This window comes from Cyprinus carpio, chromosome B22 (genome assembly GCF_018340385.1).
Source record: "Cyprinus carpio isolate SPL01 chromosome B22, ASM1834038v1, whole genome shotgun sequence".
Lineage (NCBI taxonomy): Eukaryota > Metazoa > Chordata > Actinopteri > Cypriniformes > Cyprinidae > Cyprinus > Cyprinus carpio.
Window position 1 is genome coordinate 8,835,549 of NC_056618.1, and position 23,289 is coordinate 8,858,837.

Sequence of the window (23,289 nt, forward strand, 5' to 3'; positions counted from 1 at the left end):
TTCAGTCTGTGTGCACTGAATTTGTTTAATACACAAGTTTCACAATTTGAGTTGAATTACTGAAATAAATGAACTTTTCCACGACATTCTAATTTATTGAGATGCACCTGTATTTTTGTTGTTGATATGGACTACGTTGACGAGAGTGATGTAGTGTGTAGTGTGAAGCTTACACTGTGATGTACCTGAGAGAAAACAGATTTGACCATCTGATCTTCACCAGTAAGAAAAAGTGTTTTTAAAGTTTGTTGTTTTGCAGAACATCACAGTTATATATGACAAGAGAATAAGGCCTGACCTTAGGGAGAACATTTTAAGGAAAATATAATTATATTTTCATAATGATGTTTTCTTCTCAAACCTTGTCTGTGGTGTAAAAACACCTCTGGCCAAATGCCCCCAGAGGGCATCACTTCCCACTTTGATAATTACTGTAGTTACCATGTTCTGAACAACACATACTTAATTTCACAACCATAATTAATAAACGTGGTTGAATAAAAATATTTGGACTTTATATTTAAAAATTACCTCAACTTAGCACCAGCAAGCTTGTTAGCTAGACAATATTTACTTATTTTCAGAATGGTTATGAAGAAACATTCATATCTGTCTACTCGGCTAGTTAATCCAAACAATATAAAAATTTATACTGTTGATAAACAATATAAAAACAGACGTCACAAATAAATCACCCTTTACAGCAGATTTAGTTCATAAACAACTGACAGTTTTGACCTAAATATTGTTTTCATTTACAATAATTATTCCTAAAATTTGACATTAGTAACTTACTTTTAGCAGCATCAGTCGCACGCGAGCTCACAAGATCTCCCGGTTCTTTCTTGTGAATTCAGTTCACTGGAGACTCACACTAAATGGTTCATTTGAATCAGTGAGAACACCACCAAATAAAACATTCAAATTTAAAATTTCAATTTGTGAATGTTTGTTTGCGATTTGCGAACCGATTTAAAAGGTTCATTGAAAAGAATCAGTTCGTTCTTGATACTCAAAATATAACTTCTCCAGTTAAGTACAGATACATATTATAAGGAGTAATGGTATGTTTTATGAAATGTAGTGAAGTAAAAGTTACTCAAAATAAAACTACTCCAGTAAAGTACAGATCCTTGAAAAATTTACTTAAGTACAGTAACGAAGTAAAGCTACTCTGTTTCTGACCACCGCTGCTTATACTTCCTGTCGCACACACACGCTCTCAAGTGGCCAAGACTGCAAGTGTGGGTATTTGGACAAGGCTATGTCTCTCAAACTCCAGTCCACTTGCTGCTGTAAAATCTGAAAAAAATTGTGTCAGAAATTACAGGTTATACTAGCCTGAGCTTACCAGGGTATGACATACAGACATGTCTCCCTTTGACAAGAAAAAAATAAAAAAGATAAAAAACAATTGAATTTAAAAAGTAAAAAAAAAAAAAAAAAAAAGTGCAGAGTACCTCAAGGCTCAGTACAAGGGCCATTAATTTTCACGCTTTACATGTTACCCCTGGGAGATATCATCAGGAAACACGGTGTTAGCTTTCATTGTTATGCTGATGATACTCAGCTCTATATAACTTTGCGGCCCGGCGAAACATACCAATTTGAAAAACTAAAGGAATGCATAGTCTATATAAAAAATACTAGATGACGAGAAATGTCTTACTGCTAAAGTCTGAAAAAAACCATAGGTGTTAATTATCGGACCTAAAACCTCTGCATGTAATAACCTCGAACGCTGTCTAAGACTTGATGGCTGCTCTGTCAATTCTTCGTCATCAGTTAGGAACTTAGGTGTGCTATTTGATAGCAATCTATCCTTTGAAAGCCATGCTTCTAGCATTTGTAAAACTGCATTTTTCCATCTCAAAAATATATCTAAATCACGACCTATGCTCTCAATGTAAAATGCAGAAACGTTAATTCATGTGTTCTTGACCTCAAGATTAGATTATTGTAATGCTTAATTGGGTGGTTGTTCTGCACACTTAATAAACAACCTCCAGATAGTCCAAAATGCAGCAGCTAGAGTTCTTACTAGAACTAGGAAGTATAACCATATTAGCCTGGTTCTGTCAACACTGGCTCCCTCCTAAACATCGTATATATTTTAAAATCTAGCTTATTACTTATAAAGCCCTGAATGGTTTAGCACCTCAGTATTTGAACAAGCTCCTGTTACATTATAGTCCTCCACGTCCGCTGTATTCTCAAAACTATGCCAATTTGATAATACCTAGAATTTCAAAATCAACTGCGGGTGGCAGATCCTTTTCCTATTTAGCGCCCTATTTAACTCTGGAATAACCTACCTAACATTGTTCGGGAGGCAGACACACTCTGTCAGTTTAAATCTAGATTAAAGACCCATCTCTTTAACCTGGCTCACACATAACACACTAAAAGATTTATAATATTCAAATCTGTTAAAAGATTTTTAGGCTGCATTAATTAGGACAAACGGAACTGGGAACACTTCCAATAACACCTCATGTACTTGATACATCTTTAGAAGAATGGCATCTACACTAATATTAGTCTGTTTCTCTCTTATTCCAAGGTCACCGTAGCCACCAGATCCAGTCTGTATCCAGATCAGATGGTCACTGCAGTAACCCGGATCCAGTACGTATCCAGTCAAAATTGGTGGATCAACACCTAGAGATGACCTCCACGGCCCTGAATGTCAGTGGAGACCAGGACATCTAGATGCGCTCCAGATACAGATCCCCAGTAAAGATCTTGTCTCCTAGACGGCCACCGGGACAAGACCACAAGAACCAGATTAGTCCTCTGCACAATTTGACTTTGCTGCAGCCTGGAATTGAACTGCTGGTTTTGTCTGGCCAGAGGAGAACTGCCCCCCCTGACTGAGGCTGGTTTCTCCCAACAATGGAATTTTGGTTCCTTGCCACTGTGCCTCTGGCTTGTTAAGTTGGGGATGTTTTTCATTGGTGCGCAGTGACACTACAAGTAAAATGAATGAACAAAAACGTGCGCATATTTGCATCGCTTTGATCGTTCCCTGTAGATCTCACCTTCTCAAGCACAGCCCCATGATTGGTCGATTATGTACAATACCTGCATGTTATTGGTCAGACTGCTTCAGATGTTTTAGGCAATATTAAGAACCTGGCCAGGGCGTGTCCCGTATGAACGGCGCATTTGGCCACCCTAGTCAATGACCTTGCAAAACCAAACACACGTCTTGAGACTCCAAAAGCATTCACTGCACGATGAAGCCTATTAGAATACAGGTAAAATAACCGTATAATTCAAGCAATTAAAGACAAAATACCCATGTATGAGGTTTTTTTTATGTGTTTATATTCACTGCACAAGCAATGTTCTTTTCTGAATATCAGTAGACCTACATGCACGAGCACAAATGTCCTATTAATTTTATACAACAGTGCATATAGCACGGTGTTTCGTTCCTTAAATGAATCAGTTTTTGAACAAATCAAGTGAGCCAGTGATTCAGCGGCCTATTCAGATGGACACTTTCCCAGCGTCCCATTGTGCAGCCTATCTGCCCTAGATAGTATTGGAAATTACTAATATCACATAGAATTAAGGATGGATATTATGCACATTGTGACGCAGGCTTGTTTCCAATTGAATCAACCGTTTTGAACGAATCATTTGATTTGAACGATTCAATAAATCATTTATCAAAACAAGGACTTGCTGCCACCTACTTGTGGTTTTATTGTCATCATCATTTATCCCTGACTGGCCTAAACCAGACAAAGTTTCAGCACAAAAACACATTTAGCAAAATATACATAAAAAATATTGGTTAATTCCAGTGTTTAATTACTTACAATTAGACCACTGGATACTATTTTAGCATAGAAAATATTTTTTCTGATATTGTCCTGTTGAACTCCTGCAAGCCTTGTGTTTTGTTTAAGGTTATTAATTCTGCTCTGAATGCACCAACGACTGTTGCAATTGATGCTTCCCTGGCTGTGTGTGAAAACTTTCTCCATTTCTTTATTTATAAAGTATTTTCTGCCAGAGCACTTATTTCACCCCCTGGTTTCGATCCTTCAGTGTTTGTCCCCTGCTCTGCTGTTCTAGACACTTTTAAGCCTGGGACTCTGCCCTTTGTGCAGGAGATTGTTGGTCATTTGAAGCCCTCAGGTTCTCCGGGTGATACTGTCCCTCCTCGACTTCTTAAATAGGTTTTCCCGACTATTGGACCATAATTTACTACAGTTATTAATAGCAGTCTGTCCTCGGGAGTGGTTCCTGTTAATTTTAAACATGCCGTTGTGCAGCCCTTGCTGAAAAAAAACCTGGGCTGGATCCTACTGTTTTGGCTAATTATAGGCCTATTTCCAAATTGCCTTTCCTTTCTAAAATTTTGGAAAAGATTGTCTATTCCCAGCTCATGGACTTTATAAATGAACATAATATTATTGAGATTTTCCAATCCGGTTTTAAAACATTACATAGCACCGAATCAGCACTTTTTTAAGAGTCTTAAATGACAATTTTTTTAGCTACTGACTCGGGTCACTGTGTTGTCCTTGTATTTTTAGATTTGACTGCTGCTTTTGATACAGTAGATCATGAAATACTGATTACTCGTTTGGAGTAGTGGGTGGGCATCAGTGGTACAGCGTTAGAATGATTTAGGTCCTACTTGTCCCAGCAAACTTTCTGTGTTGGCCTTGCCTACTCCCACTCCATGACTGCTCCCTTGTCACATGGGGTGCCACAGGTCTCTATCCATATCATTCTCTTATTTTCCCTCTATCTACTCCCACTTGGTTCAATTCACAGGAAGCATGGTATTTATTTTCATTGCTATCCAGATGACAGTCAGATCTATGTCCATCTTAGAAAGTCAGACTCCTACTGTGTTAAGCCATTGCTAGCGTGTTTACATGACATTAAGGCCTGGATGTCTCTTAATTTTTTAAATTTTAATGAAAAAAAAGACAGAAGTCATGGTCTTTAGTGGTAGTGGCCCGCCTTGGTTGATGTATCACACAGCAAATTATTATTACTAATCTAGGGGTAAAGGTGGACACTGACCTTAAGTTTGACAACCAGATTAACGCCGTAGTGAAGTGCAGCTTTTTCCAGTTAAGGCAGCTGGCAAAAATTTAAACCAGTCCTTCAGAAACAGCACTTTGAGACAGTAATTCACGCCTTTGTGACCACTGAATGCTGCTGCTCGTCTTTTAACTGGCACAAGAAAGTATGAGCACATTTCACCTATTTTAGCTTCACTTCACTGGCTGCCTGTGCATTTTAGGATTCAATTTAAACTACTCTTATTTGCTTTTAAATCCTTGAATCGCCTTGCCCCACCGTATCTCGCCGAGTTGCTGCACCCCTACATTCCCAGCCGCTCTCTCAGGTCAGCTGACCAGCTGCTCCTGACAGTGCCTAGAACTAGGCTAAAACTCAGAGGAGAAAGAGCTTTTGCTGTTGCAGCTCCAAAACTTAAAACCCAACTCCCAACACACACCATAAAAGTCTCCTCACTGTTTCATTTTAAATCTCTGCTTAAAACCCATCTCTTTACTCTGGCTTTTAACACCAGGTAATCGTGATTAATGTGATTTAAATGTGTTGTGTGTGTGTGCAGTGCATTTTTGTTTATTTATTTGATTTTATTTCTATAATTTCATGTTGTTTTATCTTATTCTATTACTTTTATTTTATTGTGTTTATCTTTTTATCCTATTGTGTCTTTTATTGTTGTGGTGTACAGCACTTTGGAAACCTTGTGTTATTTAAATTGTGCTATATAAATAAAGTGGATTGGATTGGATTGGATACTATTTAAACTGAACTGGATGATGGCATCACTGAATTCAATGATGCACTGCCTTTAACTTGAAATTGAGTGTTTACTAATGTCATTTTGCATTATTGACACACTATTTTCCTATTTAATACTGTAAAGTGCTTTTACACAATCTGTAGCCTATTGTTAAAAGCACTATATAAATAAAGGTGACTTGACTTGTAAATGAATCAATCTGAGAGCTAAATTAAGAGCTTAGACTAAACTAAAATGAGTATAGAAATGCTTTTGCATTGACCATTAGCTTAATTCATCAATATGTACATAAAGTGTCGCTCCATGTTTCAGGAGGTAGGGGGTTTGTGAGCGACATCTAGTGTACTAACAATTTACCTTTCCAAGATTAGCTCCACCATCTGGCATAAAATGTGAATCTGTATGATTAAAATAATTGCTAGAGGTTTGCAATATTCAAAATTAAAAAATGGAAATTGCTTTGAAATTACGTATTTAAAATTGGCATGAATTTTTTACGTATTTCATACATAACGTCAGAAATCTACATTGTCAATGTTTAATGGTATATATAAAAAGAATGTTTCCACTATTAAAACTGTTAAGTTCAAGTTCAAGTCCAAGTTGAGCTTTACTGTCATTCCACTACATGTGTGACATACAGTGGAACAAAATGCAGTGCCATACAACAATGTGGTAAAGTTGGGGAATGTTTGGGGGGGGGGGGGGGGTGTGGGAGGAGGTGAGATGCTCCATGTTTCAGGAGGTAGGGGGTTTGTGTGGGGTTTCAGAGGAGGGCGGGGTGATTTGAGTTCAGGGCTCTCACAGCCTGGGGGAAAAAGCTGTTGAGCAGTCTGGCGAAGCAGGCTCTGATGCTCCTGTACCATCTTCCTAATGGTAGGAGCTGGAAGAGACTGTGGGAGGGATGGGTGGTGTCCTTCGCAATACTGTTGGCTTTCCTGGAGCATTGTGTAAGGAAAATGTCCAGGATGGAGGTGATCTTTCCAGCTGTGTTCACTGTCTGCTGAAGGGTCTTGCGGTCTGCTGCACTACAGTTCCCATACCAGACAGTGATGCAGCTGGTCAGCACACTCTCAATGGTTCCCTTGTAGAATGTGGTGAGGATGGGTGGAGGGAGACTTGCTTTTTTCAGCGGAGAAAGTGTAGCCGCTGTTGTGCCTTCTTGGAGAGTGACATGGTGTTGGTGGTCCAGGTGAGATCCTCTGTGATATGCACCCCCAGGAATTTAGTGCTGCTGACTCTCTCCACAGACGTGCTGTCGATGGTCAGTGGGGTGATCAACGGAGTTTCTCCTGATGTCCATCACAAACTCCTTTGTCTTCTCCACATTGAGGGACAGGTTGTTAGTGCCGCACCATTCAGCCAGCTGTGCCACTTCCTCTCTGTAATGCGTTTCATCGCTGTTGCTGACCTACCACCATTGTGTCATCCGCAAACTTGATGATGTGGTTGGAGCTGAACTTGCCAGTGCAGTCGTAGGTCAGCAGCGTGAAGAGCAGTGGTCTGAGCACACAGCCTTGTGGGGCACCTGTGCTCAGTGTGGTAGTGCTCGAGGTGTTGTGGCCGACACAGACTGACTGAGGTCTTCCAGTTAGAAAGTCCAGGATCCAATTACAGAGGGAATTTTTAAGGCACAGCAGGTTTAGTTTCTTAATGAGATGTTGTGGTATTATTGTGTTGAATCCTGAGCTGATGTCGATGAACAGCATTCTGACATAGGAGTCTTCATTTTCTAGGGGGGGAAGAGCCAGGCGGAGGGTGGAGGAAATTGCATTGTCTGTAGAGCGGTTTGGATGGTATACAGCACCGACAATACACATAATACAAACATAATATAAAATAAAATAAAATAAAAACTAAGAATAAAATACACACCATCAACCCTGAGACCCGCTCAGTAAGCACCCTACAACATGACCTTTGTTCAACAGTTTAACTGCCCATGGCAGGAAGGAGTTTTTCCCCCTGTTTTTAAAAATCGCTGGCATCCTGAATCTTCACCCCGAAGGTCATTTCTCAAAGTTAACAAACAGGGGATGCCTACTGTCTGCTGTGATTTTTGTTGCTTTACTAAGGCGTCTGTTTTGGTAAATTTGTTCAAGACCTCTCAAAGGGATACCAATTATTTTGCTTGTGTACTCAGAACTTTCCTAATCAAACTCTTTTGTTTCATTGTGGCATTTCCAAACCAACAGGTGATACAAAATGTAAAAACACTTTCAATAAAAGAGTTATAAAAAACTCTAAGGATTGAGACGCTTACATTAAATGACATCATCTTCCTAAGGAAGTAGAGTCTTTGCTGTCCTTTTTGTTCACAGTCTCAGTCCATTTATCCCACCTCAGTTTATGATCAAAGACAACCCCAAGATATTTATACTCATCAACACTTTGATATTGGTTACACTCACTGAAGACTCCTTCCTAAAATCAATACACATCTCCTTTGTTTTTAAAATATTTAACTTAAGATTTGACATGTCACACCAAGAGATAAATTAATCTAAAACAGGTCTGTGACTGTCCTCGTCCCCCTTTAGTAGACTTACTAGTGAGTATCGTCTGCAATTTGATAAGAAATCTACCTGAGTGGGCACTTATACAGATATTTGTGTATAATATAAACAGTAGGGGTGAGAGGACACAGCCTTGTGGGGATCCGACATTAGTAATTTGTTTCTCCGATATTGATCCACCCACACTCACTTGCTGTACTCTGTTCCTTAAAAAGTCCCGCAACCACATAATCAGTCCCCCATCCAGGTTAAACTCTGTGGTTAATCTTTTCCACCAACAACACAGACAGGACACAGGTGATTTCTTTGGCACCGGTATGATGGTTGTGGATTTGAGACATGTGGGGACGACTGCCTGGCTCAGCGAGGTGTTGAAGATATCTGTTAGGACATCTGTCAGCTGTGCAGCACAGTCTTTCAGTACACGGCCAGGTATGTCGTCAGGTCCCTCAGCCTTGCGTGGGTTAATAGGGTCTTCCTTACGTCGGCTGGACACAGACAGAGCCCCTGTTCATTGGGAGGTATGGGGAGTTTTTTTTGCAGGTGTGTCATTCTGCATTTCAAACCGTGAATAAAAGTGGTTGAGTGCATCTGGGAGGGGTGTGTCGTCATCACAGGCCTGTGGCAGGGGCTTGTAGTCTGTGATGGTCTGAATGGCTTGCCACAGGATCCGTGTGTCTCTGCTGTCTGTGAAGTGATTGATTATTTTATCATAATACCACTTAAAAGATAAATAGATAAATAAATCCAAATAAAATGAATGTTTTATATAAAATATAAAAGAATATAAAAATATAAAAGATAAAAGTTTTACATTTTATTTTGTCATCATTGTTTTATTTTAAACAGATAAAATGGTTCTTATCAATCTTTATAGACATGGTAATAAAATTATGTCACAGTATTTTGGCAAGGAAAGTTTTGGTGAATTTTTGAGCTGAAAATTGTTGACCCAATCTGTCAATACTGTTAAATGCTAAAATGACATGGTCTAGTAAAAAGTAAAACACATTTTTTTTTTTTTAATCAGTAAGAGTTAGACTAGTAATAGTATTAAATAAAACATAAATAAATAAACATAAATAAACCTCTGTGGTTTAATAATAAACCAATAGCACTAATCGAAATATTATGTCCCAGCTACATCTGTGGTCACGGGTGACTAGATTAGATTTACCTTAGAGATTAAAGTAATGATCAATGCTATAGAGCAGCGTGAGCACTTGAGATGATATCAAAAACCTTGAAATATGCTGTACTTTCATACTGAAGCTGCTGAAATCCTCACAGCAAATACATGTCTATATTATCTAAATCACTTCTTCTGACAGTGGAACCTGAAAACAGAAAAAAAATGAAATCATGAGGATCATCGGCTGTATAGTAATGACCAATTGCCAATAAATGCTACGTAACAGCAGGGTTCTGAACTGGTTAAAGGAATGAAAACAAAAACCGGAAACCAGTAATAGCCTTTTTTAAGCTTTGCATAACAGTAAAGAATCCAGTCAGATCACTGGACATTTTAACTCAAATAACTGAAATAACTGAAAAAAAAAAAAAAATAGACCAAATATATTAAAATGAATTAAGGGTATTCTGGAAACCTGTTGAGGATCATGATATGATTTCACACAAAAACAGTTGCTTTATAGGCTATGTCATGATCAGGTTCAGAGGAAGAAAAAGGTTCAAACAGTGTTTCCACAAACAAAAAGATTATTTAAATAAACAAAACTCAGGTAATCCAAATATGAAAGGCAACCTAAGAGTGTGTCCACACACAAACAATACCAGACACCACCTGAATGAAAAGAAGGAACTTAAATACACAGGGTGATAAAGTGCAAATGATGAACGGGTGATGACTCGTTAATTAGGAACCATAGTAAAAAACAGTTATTTCAAAGATAATCACTTATTTAACTAACACTCTGTCTCTACGAATCTTATGTTTTGAAGCTGAATTTGCTTTGCTGGTTTGTAATCACAGAAACAAACAGAACTCCAAACACCAAAAGCAACAGCCACGGTCAGCACCAGCAAACACTGCAATCATACCACATACAATTAGATCCACTGCTGGAGTTTCTACATCTGAATCTGTAGTGAATAGAAGGACACAGTCATTAATCTGATCTATAACAAACATAAATCATCAGCAAGAACATCTTACTTCATGCACAATGACATGTATATAATTACAATCACAACTAATTATCTAATTTCTTTAAGCTGAAAATGGAAAATGAACACGCTAAGGAAATGCATATTTACTATAGAACTTTTGATCTGAATATTTTTACTTTCTAGATCAGACCAGTTCTGCATTGTAACCACATTTCACATCCACTGATCATGCACATGTGTTTTTTTTAACCTCATCTGCTTATAAAATGTTCTCCACTGTGAAGTATTGTTGCAAATTCCACCTATTTAAATGTCAACAGGGTTAACATTACCTACATGAGGTTTTGACAAAAAACTGTGAGAATGAGTTATACATGTACATTTAGTAATTCATGATACCATGGAGTCCAAATTGTAAGTAACATCCAACATAGAAATATATTGCTTGAAAATAACCTTCGTGACAATATTGAAAGTTGTGACATTTGCCAAGTATGGTAACCCATACTCAGAATTGGTACTCTGCATTTAACCCATCCAAGTGCACACACACAGCAGTGAGAAGTGAACACACACCCGGCAGCTATATATCCAGCCCCCAGGGAGCAACTGGGGGTTCAGTGCCTTGCTCAAGGGCACTTCAGCCATGGGTATTGAGGGTGGAAGAGAGCACTGTTCACAACTCCTGCCAGCACTCGAATCTGCAACACTACCTTCACAATACAAAACCAAATCTCAAACCATTAGGCCACAGCTGCCCTTTAATTTTATTTGTGAAACAAGTAGAGATCTGAGGCACTGGCCTGAAAAGAGCAGTAGAAATAACTTCTGAGCCATTGAATGGCTAACTCATACTCACCAGTGAGAGTAACACTGAAGCTCCTGATAATACTGCAGCTGCTGCTGTTGATCTGTAGTTTATAAAGTCCAGAGTCTGTGCTTCTGGTGTTTGTGATGATCAGAGATCCAGTCTGATTGTCCAGCTTCAGTCTGTCTCTGAATCTCTCATCACCATCTTCACACTAAACATCTGTACAGATCTTATCTCATCCCAGCCAGACCGCAACAGTATGACCAAGTCTAGCCAAAAGGAACGCAGCTTACTGTATGTAAGGAGCATGTTTTATTTAAGTTGTTTTACAGTTTTATTGTATGGGCACGTTAAAATTACCATTCCGGCAGCAAGAACAATCCTGAACTAAATCAAGATAAATGTCTTGGTCAGTGTTGCCAATTTGGGGATTTTGTTGCCAAATTTTGCTAATATTTTTTACTCGGCCACACCCTGCCGTATGCCTGTGACCTCTCACATTTGCTCTCACACATGGCAGTGAGTCTGTGTATTGAACACAGTATGCCACGTCTGCCATGATGCACACCACAATTTTGTTATAAGCATCAATCAAGATGGTGGAGAAAAACCACTAGAAATTGTTGGTTGCAAGAACCTGCATTTAAAGACTGACTTCAGCCTACTATGGGAAATGCATCAAAAGCTTGAAAAGAAACAGGGATATATCCCTGTTTCTCTTTCTTTCTTTTGCCTCTGTGTGTTATCTCAGTGGGATGGTTGTGAAGGTTCAGGATAAGTTTCGTCACCCAGACTGTTTCGTGTGTACAGAATGTGAGGAAAACATAAGACAGAAAGGATACTACTTCATAGATGATGAACTGTACTTTGAAACCCACGCAAAACCACATAAGAGTCCAGACCTTTGATATTCTCAGTGTTCTTCTGATTACATCAGGGCACCAACTACTCAGTTCATTAACATATTGTTTTAACCACAGACACAAAAGTTTTGCAAGTTATGCTTTTTGTTTTTGGAGAATCATAATATCTTTTATTTGTTGTATTTGAGCAGGACAGGGGTGCACTTTGGTGACACATAAATCAAATTCCCAACATTATGTGTCTTTTGTTTCTTTCATCATTTCCATCATGTCTGATGTGATGGAGATCACAAGCATTTCCTAATTTCACTTCAGAATTTTTTGTTATACTTAATCTTTTTTTTTTATATATATTTTTCATACTGTCGTAATTTGTAAAGTATATACAGTCATGGCCAAAAATATTGGCACCCTTGTTAAATATGATCAAAGAAGGCTGTGAAAATTAATCTGCATTGTTAATCCTTTTGATCTTTTATTTAAAAAAAAATCACAAAAATCTAACCTTTCATTGGATAATAAGAATTTAAAATGAGGGGAAATATCATTATGAAATAAATGTTTTTCTCTAATACACATTGGCCACAATTAATGGCACCCTTTTATTCAATACTTTTTGAAACCTCCATTTGCCAGGTTAACAGCTCTAAATTTTCTTCTATAATGGCTGATGAGGTTAGAGATCACATAACAAGAGATCAGAGACCATTGCTTCATCCAGAATCACTCCAGACCCTTTAGATTCCCAGCTCCATGATGGTGCTTCTCCTCTTCAGTTCACTCCTCTCATTTTCCGTAGGGTTCAGGTCAGAGGACTGGAATGGCTATAGCAGAAGCTTGTTTTTGAGCTCAGTGACCCATTTCTGTGTTGTTTTTGAGGTTTGTGTTTGGATTATTGTACGGTTGGAAGATCCAAACATGGCCCATTATAAGAGTCAGTCACTTAGTGATTTTATCATCAGCCTGAGACTGATTTAAAGATGTCCTGTGTCCTTCAAGGCAATGTCTTTATTAGCAGCATTCTCCTGTAAAAAAAATAAATAAAATAAAAAATAACAAAGATTAATAAATGGTTAAAGTAACTGATGTGTCAGTTATACGAAAAACAACAACAAAATGTTAACTTTCCCTAAATATTTCAAACAGTGTCTAAAACTTCTTCAAGCTGTCATGGTCTGTGTATTACAGCAATACAAATTTGAAGTATTGTGATTTCAATAGCACATCTAAAATGTTTAAACTGTTGTATTGCCATTTTCTTTTAAGCCACTTGCTCTCTGAAAAAAGAAAAAAAAAATCAAACATTTTATTTATTTATTTATTATTCTTATGTAGTTTATTTGGGAGTTGTGACCTTTTTTGATTCATCTGATTCTGTGACAATAAAAATAAAGGACAAAAAAGTATTCATATTGTACATATTTGTTACACCCTACATTAAGAACATAATTAAAAGAACCATTATTCTTTTAAAGTTTTGTCTTCCCACATCATCAGCTGTATGAAATACTTACATGCTGTGGTGCTCTTCTATATCTCTTGGAGCGACAGTAAATCAAACCAGCAATCACAGCTGCGGCTGCAACCAGAACAATAACAACAATTCCTGCTACAGCAGCTGAAGACAACCCTGAATCTGAAACAGATAAAAACAGACAGGCATTTTTTCTAGAGAGGGAAGGAAAACTGTAGAGGGAAACTATTCAGCAGGAAACTGAATATTACCTGATACCTAACCTGATATTATACTTGGCATGTAACTAAAATGATTCAGCATGTTTTTGAGCAAGCTTGCTTTTTTAACCAGTCCACAAACCAAATACTTGCTGAGTTGACTTATTGAAGGTTTTTTTTTTTTTTTTTAATTCCTCAAAGAAAATGCATTGAATGACTGAATTATATACTCACCAAAGACAGTGACACTGAATCTCTTCACTCTGGTGATACTGCTGCTGCTGATCTGCAGTGTATAAAGTCCAGAGTCTGTGGTTCTGGTGTTTGTGACGGTCAGAGATCCAGTCTGATTCACCATTACTCTGTCTCTGAATCTCTCGGCATCATCTTTACACTGAACATCTGTACAGGTTTTATTGAGATCACCAGTAATTCGAGCGATGAGAGTGTCTTTAAAAAAACATGTCATCACATCATTTGGTTTTACACAGCTGATTCAAGGAGGTTTTAAACATAAACAACATATCTACATCACTCCAAAACTCTCACCAGAATTAAAACCTGAAACACAAACCAACAGCTGCTGAAAGAACTGTGAAGATGAAAGCAACAAGCAAGATAAATATAAATATTAATGACTCACTTTTGACAATAACATTGAAGGTTTTTTCACTGCTGCTGGTGCTACCGATGATCTTCAGTTTATAATCTCCAGAGTCTGTGTTTGTGATGTTCATGATGGTCAGAGATCCAGTCTGATGATCCAGCTTCAGTCTGTCTCTGAATCTCTCAGTACCATCGTTACACTGAACATCTGTGCAGATCTTAGTGAGATCTCCACTGATTTGAGCGATTCGAGTGTCGCTGAAATACCATTTAATATCTTCTTGTTGGTTTGTTTTAACATCAGTGTGAAAAATGACTGAATCTCCCTCCATCACTGACACCGACAGTTTATCTGATCCAACACCAGATGCAACTGAAGAAGAAAAAAAAATATATAAACCAAACAATACAACACTGCTACAATATTGCTGTCAAACTGTTTTGTCTACATATCATGAAGATTTTGAGTAGAGAAACATGCCTTCAGATAATACAGTGCCATGTCCTATAGCCTATTCTTTCCCATGTAGCCTTAACAATATATTTAGGCTTTGGTCCGTTTATGTAAAGTGCATCAACATTTATTGACGGTATGATGTCATGTAACGTTTTTATATTGTCCTGATTACTTACAATTCCTTTGAAACAGATCTAAACTATTTCAGCTGTTAGGTTCCTTTTTTTTTTTTTTTTTTGATCATTAACACCGTTACACAAATTAATATGTTACTCTGGCAGGCGCTGTTGTCACCTTAACCACAATCTGCCGCTAAAGATACCTACGGTCAAAGAATTCGGGTTCGGGAAAGTGAATGTAGCAAATAAATGTCTTACCGTGGTCGAGTAAAAACAAGATCCATGCAAGCGAATTACAAAGAAGCTTCATTTTCACAATTTTCCCCGCAGGATATGAATACAGATTCTGATTCATGAAAGCGGTCTGTTCTTCTGCTATAACAGCGACGCAGATAAACAGTTAATTAAAATCCAAACCAAAATCACAATAAAATTACTGTGGAAGTCAGGCACTACCTAAAGATCCAAGGCAGTGCACAGGGGTATGACCACGAAATCTGATGTGTGCTAGCAAGCTAAAACGTGTACTCGTGTGTATTTTCAAAATGGGCTGTGGATGATAGATCGACACAAGCTTTTTGAGACTTGTTACTACTTGACTTGGTTCACTCTGATGACTGAGTTTTTCCATTCTTTTCTTCTCCCCGCGAGGCTCACATGGTACTCAGCAGCCAACAGGTTGCAACACGAAAATACACCACACACCTATGAATTATGATCTTTTGCAATAGCCTACACACACTAACAAAGCACTACATACCGAACTGAACTAATCACATCACAGTTCTGGCAAATGTCTTGTGGGATTATAATAGACGTATATAAAACGTATAAACAGTAAGCCCCTCTATATTTTAATAAGCCTACTCTAAAAAAACAAAGACTACTGTTTAGAGTTTAGAGTTTAAGAGGAAGTTTATCAGGGGCCAAGCACCAAAGGTCCGTAGGCACCTATTGTATCCACTGATGTATCCTGGTGAGAGGGGCACCTCAGCAGGTGAGGGCAAAGAGGCAGTGGCTTCAGCCAACGGGCCACCCCCCTGTGCATGGCCCTGTATGGCAGTACAAACCTTTTTCCCCTAACAGTCTTGCATTATTGTTAAACAGCCATAAATCAAACAAGTAAACAACAAAAAATACTGGATAATGGTTAACACGTGTCTAAATGTTTTTAAATGTCTAATTTTTCACCTTTCAAAAAGGCAATCAACATGTATTACATGTTATTTTACTCTAGAATAATCTTATGTAAGTAAAAGATGTTCTGCATTAAATGTGTGATAGATTAGTGGAAAAAAAACAGCAGTTTGACTCCTCCCTCATCAATACCACTGTGGCGTCCTTGAGAAAGACCCTAAACTAGGTGTAACTCTGTGAAAGTTAACTGGACACTTCTGACAAAGGCAGGTGGTCTTTTAGATAACGTCCCCCGAATAGCTAAAGGGTTAAAAAAAAAACAAACAAAAAAAAAAAAAAAAAAAAAAAAAAAAAAAACAGCAAGAAAGTAAAGTCCCGACGGGAGGCTTTCTGCATGTTCTCCCTGTGTGTCAGCGTGGCTTCGCTCTGGTCCCAAAACCTGCAGGTTAGGTGAACTAAAGATTCTAAAAGAAGAAAGTAATTAATATAAATAAATACACCAGCTCTGCAGTAAGATACTTCCATCAGTAAGCTTCTTTTCTGTTCTGCTATGTCTGACAATAAGGAGTTAGATGATGTCTTAAACTTTATATGTATGATGGGTAAATAGCATATCCATGAAACCTACCTGCAAAACTCCTGAGAAACTCTGCTCAAGTTCACCGAGGGCAACACGTGCTTTAAACACAAAGGACGCTCACACCAAGAGGCGTCATGCACATTCAAACCGAGAGTCCTACCGCAACTATGTTTGCTCAGGTGATATTGAGGCAGTCTCCACATTAACTATAGCAAGTTTGGAGTCTCTAACTCAAACTCTCTAGCGCCAACACTTGTCTTTTGAACCGTAAGGCACAGAAGGAAATTTTTTTTTTCCTCTGAATCCTTGGCTCATGCCGAGTCGAATGAACACCAAAAGTTGCTAGGTTTAAACGTACTTTTTCGAACTCGTCCTAGACGTTTTGTTTGATTCTCACCAAAATTAGCTTATAGATCATCTTAAGACCATGCTGGCAAAAAGTCATGGAATTCAAGTTGGTTAACCATTCTCAAATAACACTAACCACCTAATAACACTGTATTATTAATAAGATTATTAATTTTCAAATATTTCCTTTATTTTAATTGAAAATAGATGCCTTTCTGATCTGATATGTGATAGGAGCAGAACAAGTTTGGTAAAGGGCGGCCTCGTCGATCGTGTCAAATATTAACAGACCAAAATCACTAAACATCATACTAATACAGTATACTATCTATAAAAAATCAGCTGAGCCCTAAATATGATCTCAACGTGTTTAATAACACGTTAAGCTTTTTCCTCCCATAGAAAAACCGTTATAAGAAAACGCTTAACGTGGCTTAATGTACTAAGACAATTATTTAAAAAAAAATTTTAACTCACTAAACATTATACTAATAAAGTTTAATATGTAGGCTACAAAAAAAATCAGATGAGCCCTGAATATGAATGCAACTCGTTTAATAACACGTTAAGCCTTATGATGGTTTTCTGGAAGGACCGTACTCCGATAGACATGAAACTACTGTAGAAATTCCGAAATCCTAGCATGCCGGCTATATGCTATAATGCCCAATTGACAAAATTTTTATAGTAAGTGACAAATAAATGCAAACAAAGTTGGCGATCAGTCATTTTTTCTGGTCTATAAAAATGTCTATAATATTTTCACCAAATTTAACACACATATGTATGAGCAGGACACATGAAAAATTTGGTGGGACTGTGCCTCATGGTGGCGCTATTATTGAACAAAACATGAAATTGCCATTGACTACAATAGATTATTATTATAAAATGCTATATTTTATGAATGCATTGGTGTACCATTACAAAAACTTGTGTACCATCGAGACAATGACATGAAAGTACTCAGAAAGTTTTGAGACAGTGAATAGTTAATTTGAGAAAGTTATAATGAAATAACAAATAAATGCTAATAGCTTTCTATGAATTCTGCCTATTGTAATGAGACTGGTATTAATAGATTCCTTGGGTCATGCTGAGAACAGTGATACCAATGTTTCCATAGTAAGCCGAACTTCCTGTCCGCTTCCTGGACCGTTGGTCCGATTTTCACCAAAATTGAATCACATCATCTTCAGACCATGCTGATAAAAAATTATGTGTTTTGTGTCGATAGACAAAACCATTTTTGCATACCACAGCAACAAATTTGAGGAATGATGCCAAATTGACACTTGAGGCTGTCTCTCAAGCAATGCTTTGGCATATTGACACCAAACTTTGTGTGTGCCATTGTCAACTCTTACAGAACACACCACATCGATTTGATAACAGCGCCACCTATTGGTCAAACATGATAAGCCAATAAATCATGTTACTAGACTAGAGGTTGTATTTATTATTATTTTTTCAGCAGTTTTGACTAAAATCATCCTAAAATGGCTTCAGTTACTCATTTCTGCAGTTGGTCTGATGCTTGCTTCTGTAGTGCTTGGCCCCGTAATCAATACATACATCTAAAATTATTTTAGTTATTTTAAAAATAAAACAAGGTAAACGGGGGAAATGAGTAATGTGAGAGTCTTGTGGAATTATAATATATACAAACAATAATACCATCATGTAGCCTAAACATTAGTAATATTTCACTGACACACACAGTAGTAGTAGAGAAAGACCTTGAGTCTGGCCTAACAATCTAGAAGAGGAAAAACGTACTCTGTTTTAACCCAGTATTCTTCTTATTATTATTATTATTATTTAATTATACATCTATTCAAATAAACAGTAAACTAAATTTAATTATAATAATTCAACAAAAAGTATAATTAAGTTTAACAGTCCTTGAAAGTAGAGCTCCTTTTTTAGATTAAATACTGTTATCCTGCTATATAGTATATGCACTAGAGCAGGTGCCCAGTCCTGCTCCTGGAGCGCCACTGTCCTGCAGAGTTCAGCTCCACCCTCAATTAAACACACCTAAACCAGCCAATCAAGATCTTATTGGGCATACTAGAAACATCTAGGCAGGTGTGTTGAGGCAAGTTCGAGCTAAATTCTGCAGGACAGTGGCCCTCCAGGACCGACTTTGGACATCCCTGCACAAGTAAAAAAAAAAAAAAACCTTTTATGCTAATACTGATTCTCTGTATTTCCTTCTTTTTGCAGATCCTTGTCACTGTCAACCCCACCCCTCCATCTCTCTCCTCTTTGAAGCTATTATTACACTGTTGGTTACATAGCATAGGGTCTCTTCATATGATAATTTTTATAGTAATTTATTTTTGCTGAACCTACTCACAAATTTGCATATTTGATCAGATTCAGGATTTGAAAAAGCTGTGTCGACAGCGTGGGGTTGATGTTGTTGGTTCCAAAATGGATCTCATTCTCAGACTTTGTAATAAAATGTCAAACAGAGTGATGTACAACAAGGTGTTTGAACAGGTGTGGGGTGCTTCTGGTAAGTTATGTTACTTAATGAAGTTAACAATACAGTACTACAAAATAAACTCCATGTATTGCTGAAATGTTTTCACTAACCTTCCAGAAAATTTAGGCCTAAGTTTTCATTCAAATGTTTTGTGTGCTTTTAGGTGGTCTGGGTGTGATAATGTGTCCTTGTGGTATTGTGTATTCTATTAAATTTAACTTGAGAGCTAGACTTGTCTTGGAAACACTTTCCTAATGTTACAATTTCTGATTACCCTAGAGGATTAGTGGCACATACAAATAAACGTATGCCACTTCACCCACCTTTCCATCCCTTTGAGGGCAGAGTACAAGACCCCTCCTCTGAAAACATACAGAAAGCAAAAGAAGGGAAGGTAAAAGTTCATCTTCGAAAAGTGCAAAGACGAGCCATTAGCATCTGTATATAACACAATGCTAAAACAATCAGACCTGTGTTGTCTGGGGCTGGAAAAAGACATTGAGGGAAAAGTACACAGTTCAAAGATATTATATTTGAATATAGCAATTAATGGTGAATGTTGTTTATATTGATTTTCTGTTTTATTTTAATGCAGGTTCTCAACTTTTCCCTGAAGGTGGTAGAGAACATAGCAAAATCACAGGTTATATAGTATATATTTTGTGCTCAAATCACTTAAGCCTCAAAGGGATACACCCAAAAATGAACATTCTGTCATCATTTACTCACTCTCTACAGCTGTCTGTGCAGCATAGATATTCATCATTATGGATGTTGAATACTCACCCTCAAGTTGTTCCAAACCAGTATGAGTTTGTCTTTATCTTTTGTGTTTGGAGTTCACACAAAAGATGAAGACAGTGACTGGTAACCAAACACTTGGTGGTCCCCATAGACTTCCATTGTATTGGGGGAAAAAATACTACGGCAGTATTTACAGGTACAGACATCAGTGATACGCGGGTCAATGTATAAAATGTATGTATTATAGTTAGTTCTATTTAATATGAAACCCAGACAGACCATTTTCAAATTTTGGTGATGACCAATATTATTTTTTTTTCAAGCTGGATAAAAAGATTGACTGGTTTATCTTCCCAACATGGATACCAGGACATTGGATGGTGTGTGTAAGTAATTCTGAATCTGTTGTTGATAACTAATGTCTGCATAATTTTGAGATACTTTTTGATCTATAAACTGCAGTCGTCTTTCTGTGTATATATTGTGACATATCAACAGATTATGAACCCAGGAGAGCATGACATTTTTTTCCTTGATCCTCTGCACGGCCAAACATTCAGTCAGGAAGAATACATGCTCATCTGCAGGTTTTATAGTGCACTGATCGGAGTTCAGAGATTGTGGTCGTTCCTAACCACATTTTGATAAGATCGTGGCTGTTATTAACCACATGTAGGTTTATCAGCAAGTGACTTGTTCATCTGACTTTATTTTTAGTAGACTTATTTAAATGGTTTTGGAGTTAGGATCAAATTATTTTTACAGATCACTTTTTTTGTAAACTGTCAATGAAAATGGTCATATAATACTCATGGGAAGTTCAGGTTCTGCCCTACATTTCAGTTCTCTTATATTGTTTTGTTTGTTGCAGTGCAGTAACTGTGTTTTTTTTTTTTAAGTTTTAAGTTATGTTCTTTGTCATCACAGAAACATTGCACAGATCTTGTCTCCTGGGCCTTGGCATGAATACTGTGTCAATGATATTACAGTACCAATATTCATTTAAATGAATAACTGTAAAAGCATTGGAAATTGTTTTACTTTTTCAAGGTAGTTTGACTCTTTGAATGGCAACATCAACAGCAACAACTGTGGTGTCTTTGTCCTGATGGTAAGTTTATAAAGCTGATGTGTTGCTTAATAGATGTTTATCCAGTATATGTATCTCAGCAAATGTATTTGTAATGTTTACCATTTCAGTATTCACTGAGCTTTGTGACTCACAGCCTTTGATTTTACAGAGGTAAGTGAAATATGTAGTGGCAAACCCCCATATTATTAAAAGGTAACTGTTTATTATTATTTTAGCCTGACATGCCTTGCATCAGGAGGTGGTGGTGTCTGCTGCTTTTGGAGAATTTCCCTTTGAGGTTTGTTTTCTTTCTTTTATTTTACATTTTTGAACTTACACTCTAATTTTTGCTGTGCTGTTTACGATCACATTATACAAACCATTGAAGCTTCAATGATCAAAGACTTCGCTTTCCTTTGAGTTTGAGTCAAGAATGTTTTATTTACATAATTTAAAAGAATTGCATTACACACCTGTCCTGTACTACTTTTCATTGCAGGTCTGATGGAGAAAGACGGGCAGCAAAAAGACAAATGAGGCACACTGAAAAGAATGTATGAGACATTTAAAAATATTTTTTTTTCTTCTCTTACCATATATACACTGACTTGTATTCTCTGCTATCCTTTTAGGCACAAAAGGAAAGCATGACTGTTGAGTTGCAACTTTTGGAAGTAAGATGCATTTTTTTTCTTTTGTGCCGGAATACTGTAATATTCCATTCAAGCAAATGGATTAATCCTTTTATAAATACTTTCCAGTTAACCATGGAGGTCTTGGAGATGATACTCTTTGAAGTAGTGCTACAGGATGGAGATGCTTCCTACATGAATCTGTCTTTTACTTGCAGTTGATTTAGGGCAATTGTAAACAAGGCCCGGTTTAGAAAGAAGGCACACTATGCATGGCTTGACAGTAAGTGTGTTAAAGTTTAAATGTGTGCAATGAAGTATGCATAAGGCCTCATGAGTATACGGTTGGCTTTAAGTAATCTTGGTTCTTGCTTTTTCTAAAGCACTGGCATGGCTAACATAATCTTAGATGTGCATATGAAAGAGTTCTGTGTTGTGTGTGTTTTTGGCTACAGGTGTTGTGAACTGGGAAAAATGGAGTGAAACATCAAAGACTGAATTGCAGGTGCCTTTTGAAATGAAAGAGTGTACAATGTGTAAAACCATGTTCAAATCCCGCTCAGGATTTTAAGGTAATGGGAAGCGTGGTTGCCTGAGAGGATTCTACGACAGCATAGGACCCAGACTGCTGTTTCATGTGCCAGTAAGAAGGAAGGCTTATTGATTAAAGGAGATCAAGTATTAAAGGAAGAAAGCGTGTAAAGGATGTTAATGTTTAACCAGAGATTTATATGCATATATGTTATATACAGATGTACAAATTTCACCTTTCTTTATCAGAATTAAACTGTTTCCTACCTAAATAAATATCAAGGAAATAATTGTCTTGGCGTGTTATTCATATACAAACAATGCTGGTATTTTTACCATAAGCTTTTCATTATCAAGTAAATCCATAAATTATTAATTTGGTAACAATATGTTTCATTAGTTAACATGAACTAATAATGAACTGCATTTATACAGCATTTATTATTCTTTGTTAATGATCACCTCAACATTTACTAATACATTATTAATCTTGCTAACATTAGTTAATGCTCTGTGAACATGAACAAACAATAAACAACTGTATTTTCATTAAACGTAAATGAAAATTAGGAAATACAATAACAAATGTATTGCTCATGGTTAGTTCATGTTAGTTAATTCATTAATGTTTAATGAACCTTATTGTAAAGTGTTACCATTAATTTTAATAATATCTTAAGACATGACACTCTTGCTGAGACTATTTAACTTTTATTTAAAAGTTAATAATACATGTTACATACATGTTATAAAGCATATACTGAAA

The 23,289-nt window shown here is 37.1% G+C and overlaps 1 protein-coding gene across 2 annotated transcripts in view; it reads left to right on the forward strand.

The window, feature by feature from the left end:
- Nucleotides 1–23,289, forward strand: part of LOC109097371 — a 453,088-nt gene that overhangs the window by 283,075 nt on the left and 146,724 nt on the right. The gene's annotated exons all lie outside the window — the stretch shown is intronic.